The sequence below is a fragment of the Rosa chinensis genome, chromosome 5, assembly GCF_002994745.2.
Source record: "Rosa chinensis cultivar Old Blush chromosome 5, RchiOBHm-V2, whole genome shotgun sequence".
NCBI classification, from domain to species: Eukaryota; Viridiplantae; Streptophyta; class Magnoliopsida; order Rosales; family Rosaceae; genus Rosa; species Rosa chinensis.
Genome location: NC_037092.1, coordinates 40,470,612 through 40,482,755, shown reverse-complemented (window position 1 = coordinate 40,482,755; position 12,144 = coordinate 40,470,612). Strand labels below are relative to the sequence as shown.

Here is a 12,144-nt window from a genome sequence, read left to right as displayed (position 1 = left end):
GAACCCAAGCTGGAGGATTTAAGATTACATGTATATAACTTAGAACATGCGATGCTTGAAATATTGAACGGTGATTGTATTGAGGAAATTGTTTCTGAGGTTGTCGAAATTGTGAGTTTAAAGGCCAATAAGACTCATAACCTGTTGAGTCGAACTGTTGGTACAACCTTTGTGGAGCAAATGGATGAGGATTTGTTTGGTGAACATGGGAGAAGCAGTGAAGACCCACTAAAAAATTGACCAAGTCACCAGTGCTGGATGGCTATGCTGATGAGGGACCCCATGAGGAACTCATACATGATGAGGTAGCTTCGTGAACACTCCCACCCCCTTGATAAACTGATTAATGTACATAATGCTATATTCTTTTTAAGCCATTTTTCAACTAAAATTATGTGATACTATTAGAAAATTATATTGTCACCGCTCTCATATCAACGCCGCTCTAACTTGCAAACTCTATTTGTTGGTGAACACAGCACAAACCTGACCACGTTACGAGGGTTAAACAGCAGCCCCAAAAGACTCTTCGTTCTCGGAAGCAACAAAGGAGTAAACCCAAAGCCCCAATTTTTGCAATAAGCGGTCTCATCACACCTGAGAATGCACATCTCATGAAATTTTTATTTAGGAAGAATGGAATTGGAGAAGACAAGTGGAGGTAAAAAATCATGCTATTATTTTGTGTAATTACTTATCATTATAATTGTAGGCTCTGATATATGTTCCTAAGTTATTGTAATTGTAGTTTAGTCTGATATGAACCTGGTTATCTCTTTATTCATGAAATTTTATCCACTGTTGTCAAACTAATATTGGATTTAATAGCATAATACTATATCTAAGTTCATCTGTGTATGTTGGAACCCGGTCATGTTATTATACTGAAAGTAGGAGTAGGAGCCTTCAGTTAATCAATACAGGGTCAGATTTATATTCCTAACTAAACACTCTTAAATATTCGTGCAGTGAAGTAGTAGCTAGTTATGGTGACTACGCCGTTACTAGAAAGGAATTTCAGTGTCTCTCTCCAGCAACTCCACTATCTTGCAAGGCTAGACTCTCATCTATTTCCCATTGTACATATAATTGATTAGATATTTATTTTCACACTCATTTAATGTCCAGTTATTATAACCAGGTCATAAACATATCTGCGGCGTATTTGAATGAGCCGGAGTCAGAACATTGGTTTCTCCCTTCCTTTTTTGGGGTATGAACATCTGTTGCCCAAAACATTGCTAGAAAATTTGAAATTATTGCATCCTCATGGTTTGGCTAACAAATCATTTCATATCGCAGGAACGAGCGAGGGTAAAAGATGAATCATGTAGCTATGCTAAGTGGCTCACATCAACCATTGAGATGTGTGGTCTGAAGAGGTTTCATCGCCGTCTCCAACAATGCTCCAAGGTAAATTTCTGCAGCCATAGTTCCATTATACTTGAATTTTTATTGAATGTATATTCTTTACCGTATTGAGGACTATGATGTAGATATTCATTCCCTTGCACGACAATATGGAAGACCACTGGATTCTGTTGGTCATGCACCTCCCTGGAAAAAAAAGGCAGAGGTGCTGGACAGCTTCCCTGATGTAAGGTCATGTGAAAGGCGAATGGATCATGCAAGAGATGTGGTTAGTTCCACATAGACAATGCCCCTTTTTATTAATTGCATTCTTTGTCTATGATTATGATGTGATATCAATGTGGGCAGATGGCAATGTTGCAGAAGGTATTTGGTACTGAAACAACATGGTCAAACTCCAAATTTTATCATTTTCCATCATTCACTCTTAACTTTTCGGACTTTAACCCAACGCATGAACAAAAATCTGAGAGCGGGGTATTTGTTATAAGGCACATGCAGTACTACCGTGGCATGTGGTCAACAATGGTTAGTACTGCAACTTACCTAACAACTTTTTTGATGCAATAGACTGATTAAATATTTACTTTTTGTACTTTGGTGTCAGTTTCATTCGGAGGACCAGCGTACTCGATTGGCACTTGAAATTGTTCTTCATCCAAGGAATGAACACCGTCAAATATTGATTGGAGCAGCAGCAGGAGCTTCGATGCCGCCAATAGGTGAAAGTGAGCTATTCAAAAATATTCCTCTTCCACCAACCGGAAGAAAGTTTCGTAGCCACCGTAAGCGGCGAGATCATGTGTCGAAGGACGTCTAGGTTATATCTTGGTCTTAAGTATTAATTAAATGACAGTTTGAGTAATTTATTGTGAGAGCCCATACCCAAAACAGGGTCATTTTTATTTTGTTTTTGTTTGGTTGTTGCGGTAGTCATATTTTCAGTTTTGGCATCACTTTATCAGTTTATCTAGTGCTACTGTTTTCATAGACTTTGTGGTATCCTTGTGTATTATTTTTGTTTCCATGGTCTAGTGTTTGTAATTTTTGTTTGTTTGTTTGGCAGCAATTTGTCTAGTCTTCGTAATTTTTATTTTAGATGCATTACTTATAGTTATATACTGTGTTAGCTTTTTTATTTGAATCCTTTTCTTTTTATTTCTTGAAGCATCCAAACTAAGTTTGAAATTTTGGCCTGGAACAATTTTGAAAGAGAAGAAATTTTTGGTGGCTGTGTATGTTTATGTGTTTTTGATTTAGAGCTTTCAAATATTGAGATATATTTTGAAATGGATACACAACTGCTCGGTACTATATATAGCTATTGAAGTTTCGAGAAGTATGAGTCAAGGTTAGCACTACTACAAAGCTTTAAGACGATGTAAATAGTAATATAGGAATTCCGTCAGAAGTTAAGGTTTCCAGTTTTTAAGGTGATGCTAATCTGCATATAATCTTGCAATTTTTACAACTTCATTAGTATTCCCTGTTTCCATTTTAATTTAGGTTGATAAGGTGGTCTGGGTTGGAGCTTTTTCACTGTTTTGTTTGTTTGGACTTTGGAAATTGATATTAACTCTTACTTTACGCAATTGTCTTGAAACTCTTACTATAATTTTATAAATGTATATCACTTCTCTTGATAATGACAAGGATTCTTTTTTTGAGATCTCTAGACGATTAATTTCTTTGAAGTTGTAAGTTATGAAACAGGGTTTTGGTTAGATTGCTCTATGGTCTCTTACCGCTGGATCTCACCGGGAAAATGCAGGTATATCAATAGGTATAGATTTTCAACTGCTATTTTTTTTGTTGTTGAAGAAAGACAAGTTGATTTGTACCAATTATGGCAGACGTTCTGATTTTGTTCATAGTTTTCTGTCCTGAAGCTTATTGATTTATGTACCTGCTATGATTCTCATATTGGTAAGGTGATTTTGTACTTTGCACACAGTGTTTTGAAAATGGAAACTATGGGAAGAACAAATTGAAGTTAGATTTCAACTATAACAACCAGTACGTTGAAAAGAGTGGTAATACTGGAGTTGAGTGGATTGAATCAGAAACTTCCTTTAACACCTAGAAAACTATACTTCTGTCCAAAATTTGTGTGTGATATTATTTGCTTTCTATGACATAGTCAGAAAACCTAGAATTGGAATTTGAAGTTTTTTGATAGATTGTGTTCCCTTGGGGTTCAATTCTCCAGGTGGTTTTGGATGCCACACCTAAATTGAAGAAATTTTTGTATTCATTTTCTTTATGGCATTGATATTCGAATAATTGTTGATTTGCTTTTTGTGTTGTTTCTGGGAATTCTTATTAGTGTGTTATTGTTTAGGGTTTGATCTTGGAATTTCAAGATGCTGGCCAATTTTGTTCATAGAATGAATCGACCAACACCTTTTTGAGTGTAGAGTGTAGTACTCTTGCTGCCTGCCAGGTTTGTTTACATTAGTATGTTCTTTCTGATACCATGAGTGGCATGTTGTTTATATTAGAATGAATGGACCAACACTTTGTGGGTGTAGTACTCTATGATTACATAGATACTGTCCTCTTCTTATCCTTTTCGTTGACAGTTCTTACTTGATCAATGCTCTCATCAGGGAATTCGACTGAAGTTTCAGGCGCATCTGACATTGTTTCATCAAACTTGTTGCAGGTACTTTAACATTATCACTACCGAAATGTGTCACTGTTATAACTGAACGGAACTTTGAAATTTTGATTTTGATGAGGCAGGTAATCCTGTTGAATGACAATACTGAAGTCCGCACTATTAGATTAGGACTTCAGTTGCCTGAGCCTTGCATCGACATGGAGATTATTGTTCAAAGCGTTAGACTAATGAAGGTTGATGGTTCTGTACTTTCTCTGAACATAAATCACAGCTCAAGACATCTTGCTGTGGGATCTAGTAAAGGACATGTAAGCTTAGTATCTAATGTGATCATTTCCTTTCTCAACCAGTCTTCTCCTATTCCCCTTAATTGATTGTGAATATCTTCTCCTCACAGGTTTCAGTTATTGATATAGAAGGGCCCACTCTATTATATAAAATCCACATTGCAAGTGAAATTTCTACCCGCATCATCTCTCTGCAGTTTGAAACCTGCAGTTTTCATGGTTTCGACAAGAATGTCTTAGCTGTTGCAACAGAGGACTCATCTGTTTTGGCTCTTGATAGTGATAATGGAAACACATTGAGCACTAGTCTGGTTCATCCCAAGAAACCCACTAGAGCACTTTTAATGTAGATATTGGGTAAGTTTTTCTCAGGATGGAATCTTGTCATTTTGACAACATTGAACAATCTCACAGAAATTTTCTTTTAAATGTATTAATGGTCTAGACTCCAGCAAAGGGAGTAGTGTTGAGGATGCCATGCAAAAGCAGTCTTTGCTACTGCTATGTTCCGAAAAAGCAGCATACATATATTCCTTCACACATGTCATGCTGGTAATTAGTACTTCATCTTATGTAGGCACTACAAATCTGATTATGTCCTCTTATCTTTCTTTCTTTCAACTCAGGGAGTTAAGAAGGTAATATACAAGAAGAAATTTCAATCATCTTGTTGCTGGGCATCGACATTCTACACCTCTGATGTTGGCCTTATACTCGTTTTTACAACTGGAAAAATTGAGATAAGGTGGTGACATGTCATAGTTTTTTTCTTTTGTTTTTCTTTATTTGAATATATTCACAAGTAAATTACATAGCCTAAAAACCTGTCTATGAAATGTTAGGTCCTTGCATGACTTATCTTTGATAAAGGAGACTTCAATAAGGGCCTTCACATATTCCACATCAAAACTAAATTCACATGCTGGCAATTCGATATGCTCTTCATCCGAAGGAGAACTTGTTATGGTATAGTATTAGATTCCAACCTTTTGATAACAGTTGCTTCAGGGGTGATTTAGTAAAATCTTTATCATATGATTTTCTCATCCTTGCACAGGTGAACAGTGATCAGGAAATCTTTCTCTTCTCTCTCATTTTCCAGAAGCAAAGCTTTAGGTAAATGTATATTTGAAAGTTTCTATAATGATTTTGAGTGACTAATTGCTATTGTAATTTGTAGGGATGGCAATAATCCCCATAGGGTAGGGTACCCATCGGGTATTCGACCCTAATGGGGAGAAATTTTGGGGAAATCGGGTAACGGGGATGGGGATCCCCAGTATTCGAATTCTGAAATCGGGTACGGGGTGGGGATGGTATTTTGATCCCCATCCCCATACCCACCCAATAAGAATTATCTAAAATATATATATATATATATATTTATTATATATATTTTTGATATTATTTATAAATATATATATATCTATGTAAACTTCATCTTTTTGTCAATAGTTAAATTCTGTCAATATATTTTTGATATTATTCAATTCACCTTGTTCGAGTGAATGAGTAAGTTGTTAGGTTACATGAAGCAGTTGATTGTGGAATTTTTTTGTCGAATGCAGACTTCTATTGTTTTTTTTCTAAGCAAGACTTATATTTGTTTTTGTTTGATTGAAATAAAATTTTTTATTTTATGTTGATGTTTGATTTTAACTTCATAGTTTACAATCGATAATTATTTGAATGAATTTTTATATAATAAATTAGTAATATTGTTAACGGGGATTGGGGTGGGTATAGGGACCTAATCCCCAATGGGGACGGGGACGGGGAATCCCCAGTTTCTTATTACGGGGATTGGGGCGGGTAAGGGGATGGGGAATGAAGTCGGGTATGGGGATGGTAATTTAATCCCCTTACCCTACCCTCCCCATTGCCATCCCTAGTAATTTGTAAAGGAAAGCTCTTCTAGGCCATAGTTTTCTTACTTTTCAGTGTCTTTCCTCATTCAAGGCTTTTAGACTCCTTCAACATGCAGCATTATGGCACACAATGGAATGAGGATGTGAGTGGCCTCAAAACAAGAATCTAATGTTGCATAAGGTATTACTAATTATACAAAACAAATATACTTATACACTGTTCGTGGATGCAGTATGTTTCAGACGAGCACCGCGCAAATTTGGTCCTTGAGTGTGTCAATCACCCTCGCAATAAGGTGGAAAATGTAAGAGAAATGGTGGCAGATTGTTTGTCGCAACGAGGGGGGGATGCGGTGGATGGAAACAAGCATGAATTTTGTAATCTGTGTTCAAGTTGCACATCTGACCTGCAGTGAAAACTGGGTGAAATAGGTCATGGAACTGTTTTTATTTATTTATTTATGCATGAATTACCATTGGGTATCCAAGGTGATGACCAGTGAACCATATTGAATGATTGTGATTTAAATTTGAACCTAAAGTTATGGACAAAAATAATAATGACATGGCTCGTCTTTGCTTGAATGCATCTTTTTATTTTTTATTTTTTTTTATGGTTGTGAGGACCCTGTTCAATTTATCGTGCCAAGTCTAGCTACAGTTAGATTATGGTATCAGTCATATCGATGCTTATCAGCCAGTACTTTACACAGTAACTTGAAAAATTACATATCAAGTACTGAAAACTTTTTCTGTTCCTAATTGAACCTTACTACTTCACAAGGATCCAAACATTGCAGTCACAGTAGAGCTTGCCTCAAATGAGATTCCCAATATTTTCTTAATTAGCTGAAAATAAAAGAAACTCCTCCTACCTCTATCTGTAAATAGCTGCATTTAATATAAAGAATCATGAAAAATGAGAATGGCACTATGAAATATGGGATCTGCCTCACATTTTCTAGAATCAATTGATCTATGAGTAATTGTCAACAGCCAAAAGAGGTATTTTTATTCATTGAAGATGCTATATTTTACAGAGTCACCCAACAATACTACGTGTATTTCTCAAATTATTTGCTACATGGAGCCCTAAAAACTTGTGAGTAGGAAGCTCACCTTATCTCTGACTGTTTCATTATGCATTGAATTCTTATCCCAATATCAACAACCCCAAACATCTCAACCATAATGATGAAAATCAAACACATAATTAGTCACCTAATCAATGATTCTAATCAAATTTGCTAACCAATGTCCATTCAAAACTTACTTGTATAGAAAGCTGTGATCATGGAGTCCAAGAACAAGCTCAGAAGCCCCAATCTCCCTCACCATTGCTGCAATCTTCTTCCTTTCTTCATCTCCTTCTATCACAACCATTTTGCACCAATTTCTGTATTGGCACCAATCATCACATACACTGGTTTGATCATAAAAACTAATCAAATGGGCGACTATATATCTGAATCCTGAATAACACATAAAGTTTGAAACTTTGAATCCAAACTTTTTGAATTAATACCTTTCCTTAAATTGAGATTGAAAGCCCTATTCAGTCTCCTCCGTAGGTAAGAACCAAAATCAAACCCCTAGATCTCTTTTACTGAAAGAACCCAGAAAAACCCCAACTTGGAAATGAGGCTGTTCCCACACACCCAAATCAACCCCATTGCCAAAATCTCCAAAAACAAAACATAGACTAGCAAACATATATACAACAACAACCTTATAAACTGCCAGTAGTTACCTCACAAAAACAACAACAAATCTGCGACTAGGTAAAAAGATTACAAAAGACTCACCTTAACTGTTCCAATGGTTCTGCAGATAGTCCATTGATAATGTAAGTTTCTTATCTTCTTCGTTTTTGGTCTAGTCCCTTAAACGAACTTAAACCAGAATGTTTGTCATAAACTGTTTCGCCGAAATTAAAACACAAGTAAATACTCATGATGACCAGCGAATAATGTCTGAACAAAAACAAGTACATAGACAAAATACTCATGCTTTTCTGACTATAAAGTTTCGCACTACTGATCTATAAATATATTAGTACCACAACTATTTCATTGCCTGTCAGTCCTCCAAACTTCTGGTAATGAATTTTCTTGGAAGTCTTGAGAACATGTTCACATACCAAGATTTTACTCTGACCTCCGGCAGGCTGTGTCAATAAAAGAAATGTTTATTGTCAAGTTATAGAAAAGAAAAGTTATCTTTTCAGATACTTTAGCATTATCCATGTTACTATAGTTCAACACAGCTAATTAAGCAAGTAAGACCAATACACACCTGCAATTGATGCTCAGAAAGGCTGCACGAATGTGTTCCCACCATTTAGATTTGCAGATGGAGCACTCAAGGAAGCCAAAAAGGTGTCGTGACCGGTAAAAAAGTCAAACGTCCTAGATTCTTCAACATGATGCAACATATGTTGACTGCTAGTTTGATTGAGGAAAGCATCATCCTCATCAATCTGACCAATCTTTGTGAAACCAGCTGGACCCTTGTATCTATTGGAACCCGGAGTAGACTGCAAGCTAGCATCAATGGAACTGTTCCGTGCTCTTTGGAGATGAGGTTCATCCTTCCCCCCCCCCCATTTTGTGCAGCTAGCAGTGCACAAGTGCGTACATTATGACCTGGCCGGCTGCAAAATCCACAACCCCTCCCTCCTGGCTGATCCCTCTCAACCTCAACACTGGTGGAATGCCTGGAATGAGTGCCCTTGGTTTTGCACACGTTCGGAAAAGACCAATTCTCTCTTACTCCTCCTTCACTCTCAGTTTCATAGCATACCAGAGCAATTGATTTCGACCGCAATGTTCATTTGACCACGAAATCTTCAATCCACTGCTAAATCAAAACCCACGAAATTGAATTACATATCAATCCTTAACCCTTAAAATTGCCCCAAATTGAATTGATTAAATTGAAATCATACTCACATCGAATTGATTGATTGCCTGGAATTGAAGAGGGAGACTGACAGAAGTAGAGAGGGTAAAAGTCTGAAAGACTGAGAGGAAGTGAAAGGATTCGTCCGGCGAACAGGTCATACACTCGGCCACACGGGGTTCCAGTTCGCCACTTCGACAGTTTATTGCTTCGGGTGGGCTTGACAATCCTACACCCAATTGGTAAAACCAAACATAAAAAAAATATATACCAAATTCTTCCGGTGGGCTACAGTCCTCCCAAGCCAATACCACTAAGTTACCTCATATTTATTTTTTTTATTGAAATCTTTTTAGTAAGTTATACCTCAAAATTTATGTCAATAATTAACATTAGTCACATAAACATTTGCATGTCAAAAAAAGGACCAATTAACCCAAAAAAAAATTGTGAAAATATATTGTTAAGTTATTTTTCAAGTGGACGTAATAATCATTTGAATAATGTATTAATATAGTAAATGAATAGCTCAAGTTGATAATTTTACACAATACCTACTAAGACGCTATAAATATATGTGTAATCTCAAATTTATCAATTAATACATCTCATAACCAAAAAGGCTGAGGAAATAGAATTCATGAAATTCAACCGTTGGATGTTTTCATGACATGAAGAAATGGTTATGATCAAAATTTCAACTATTTTCATCTTCGTTTGGGTCTCGATCTTTGTGGTCAACGGTAAACCCTAAACCCTATTTATATTTTTCAAATTAAATCCATTTGATTTTCATGTCACTAATTGCCACCAAATTTGAGATAATAAATTCAGTTTATTATAAATTGAACCAAAAAACAAAAAAAACAAAACAAAGTGAAAACCAAAAGGGGGTGAGATTTCTCCAACCGCACTTTTCTATTTTTTTTTAATCAATTTTTATAATTTTAAGTTTCATAAATTCATTAAAAATATTTTATGTGTTTCCAAAAATTCCCATGAGCTCATCACACAATTTATTTTCAAACTTTTAAATTTGAGATTTCTCCTCAATAAAAATTTTGAAAAATTTAAGATGTCACTATTAGGTTTGTAACCGATGTAAGTTTTGTAACTATTATGTTGATTAATGATGTATCCACCAACAACCATGCCATTAATTTCACACGACATATGTAACTACTCGATGGATACATCTAAAGAGTTGAAAATAAACTTTATCAACTGATTTGGTTATTAGAAAATAATATCAAGACGCCTAGTACTGTTGTATATATAACTTGTTCATTACATATAGGAATATGACTTTCAAAATCGATTGCGTGGTGAAAACTTAATTTCGAGAAGCCGACCATTGGATGAGTGGATTACATTTTTTTGATTCCCAATTTTGATTATATGGATTGCACAAAATCCTTATATGCATACTAATGTGATCTAACTTGTTTAGTAGTTATATCGAGAAGTAAACCTTCCATGAGCAACAAGGTGGACTGGTGGAGTAAATAGAAATGATCAAAATCGACCGTTAGATGTTACCATGATAAGAAGAAATGGTTATGGTCAAAATTTCATCAATTTTCTTCATCGTTTGGGCCTCGATCTACTAGGTCAACTCTAAACCATAAATACTACATAAAATTAATATGCTCATAACTAGTCATTCGCAATTTCTTTTTTCGATCTGTCAGCTATCACACTCTCGTGGATATGAGATATATCAACTAATGTAAAACTTTTCAGGAAGTTTATCTCTTCGTGGTATAGCTTCCCTTAGGGATGTATAAGTGTATAAAGAGTTGATCGCTTTAAGGAGATATCGAAATGACGGTGGATCGGATTAAATTTTTTACTCAGTACCTATTGATACGCTATAAATAGATAGGTAATGTCACATTTATCGATTCCTAGTTTTGATTTTTTGGATCGCACAAAATCCTTATATGACTTCTAATGTGGTCCAACTTGTTTATTATGTGTATAAAAATATAAACCTTTCACAAGCAACAAGGTGGAGGAAATAGAATTTATTAAAATAGACCGTTAGATTTTATCATGATAAGAAGAAAAGGATATGGTCAAAATTTCAGTTATTTTCGTCATCATTTGGGTCTCGATCTACTAGGTCAACTTTAAACCAGAAATACCACATAAAACTAATATACTTATAACCAGTCATTCGCAGTTTTTTTTCTTCAATCTACCAGCTCTCACACTCTCGTGGGCATGAAATATATCAACCAATGTAAAACTTTCGAGAAATTTATCTTCTCGTGGTATACCTCCCCTTATGGAAGTGTAAGTGTGTAAAGAGTTCACTGCTTTGTTTGATGTCAAAATGACAGTGGATCGGGATACTTTTCTTACATAATACCTATTCATATACTATAAATTATAGATGAGTAATGTCACATTTATCGATTTTCTAGTTTAGATTTTTTGGATCGCACAAAATCCTTATATATGCCTACTAATGTGGTCTAACATGTTTATTATGTGTATAAAAATATAAACCTTTCACAAGCAACAAGGTGGAGGAAATCAACTTTATTAAAATCGACCGTCGGATTTTATCATGATAAGAAGAAATGGGTATCGTCAAAATTTCAGCTATTTTCGTTATCGTTTGGATCTCAATTTATTAGGTCAACCCTAAACCATAAATACCACATAAAACTAATAGGATTAATTTCAGTTTACCCCCCTGAGATTTCAACCCCTCAACTTTCAATTTTGAATTTTTACCCCCTAAACTTTTCAATTTCAATCAGCCGTGTCCAATTTTTACTGTTCCGTCCAAATTGGACGTTAAGTTTGACTTTTGAGGGTTAAAATGGTCATTTCAACATAAAAAAAAATAAAAATAATAAAAATAATAAAAAAATTCTGTTTTTTTTTTTTTTTTTTTTCTGTTTCTTCATTTTTTTTTTAAATTTTGTCTCCAACCTATATACCACAAGTTATAATAGGTTTATAAAAACAAAAAAATACTCTGGGTAGTTGAAAGCCGCTCATTGGTCTACGATATTTGTGACATATCTCCGATAAAGTGAAGAAATATTTGTAAAAAATAATTTTACACTTTATCTGTAAA

The 12,144-nt window shown here is 35.1% G+C and overlaps 2 long non-coding RNA genes across 4 annotated transcripts; both read left to right on the top strand.

Moving 5' to 3' along the window:
- Nucleotides 1-230: 230 nt before the first annotated feature.
- On the top strand, nt 231-1,055 carry LOC121049518. The gene is made up of 3 exons (XR_005800594.1): nt 231-305; nt 480-661; nt 970-1,055. It is a non-coding gene; the product is annotated as an uncharacterized LOC121049518 (long non-coding RNA).
- An 84-nt stretch (nt 1,056-1,139) lies between these two features.
- On the top strand, nt 1,140-6,713 carry LOC112202557. 3 transcript variants are annotated; one of them, XR_005800593.1, is made up of 16 exons: nt 1,140-1,213; nt 1,303-1,413; nt 1,497-1,639; nt 1,720-1,737; nt 1,863-1,899; nt 1,979-3,154; nt 3,713-3,814; nt 3,981-4,036; nt 4,117-4,302; nt 4,392-4,638; nt 4,727-4,833; nt 4,908-5,026; nt 5,124-5,247; nt 5,339-5,397; nt 6,241-6,292; nt 6,383-6,713. It is a non-coding gene; the product is annotated as an uncharacterized LOC112202557 (long non-coding RNA). The 3 variants fall into 3 exon arrangements; XR_005800592.1 differs by having other exon boundaries at nt 1,720-1,899; nt 1,979-3,142; XR_002937432.2 differs by having other exon boundaries at nt 1,720-1,899.
- The last annotated feature ends 5,431 nt before the right edge of the window (nt 6,714-12,144 follow it).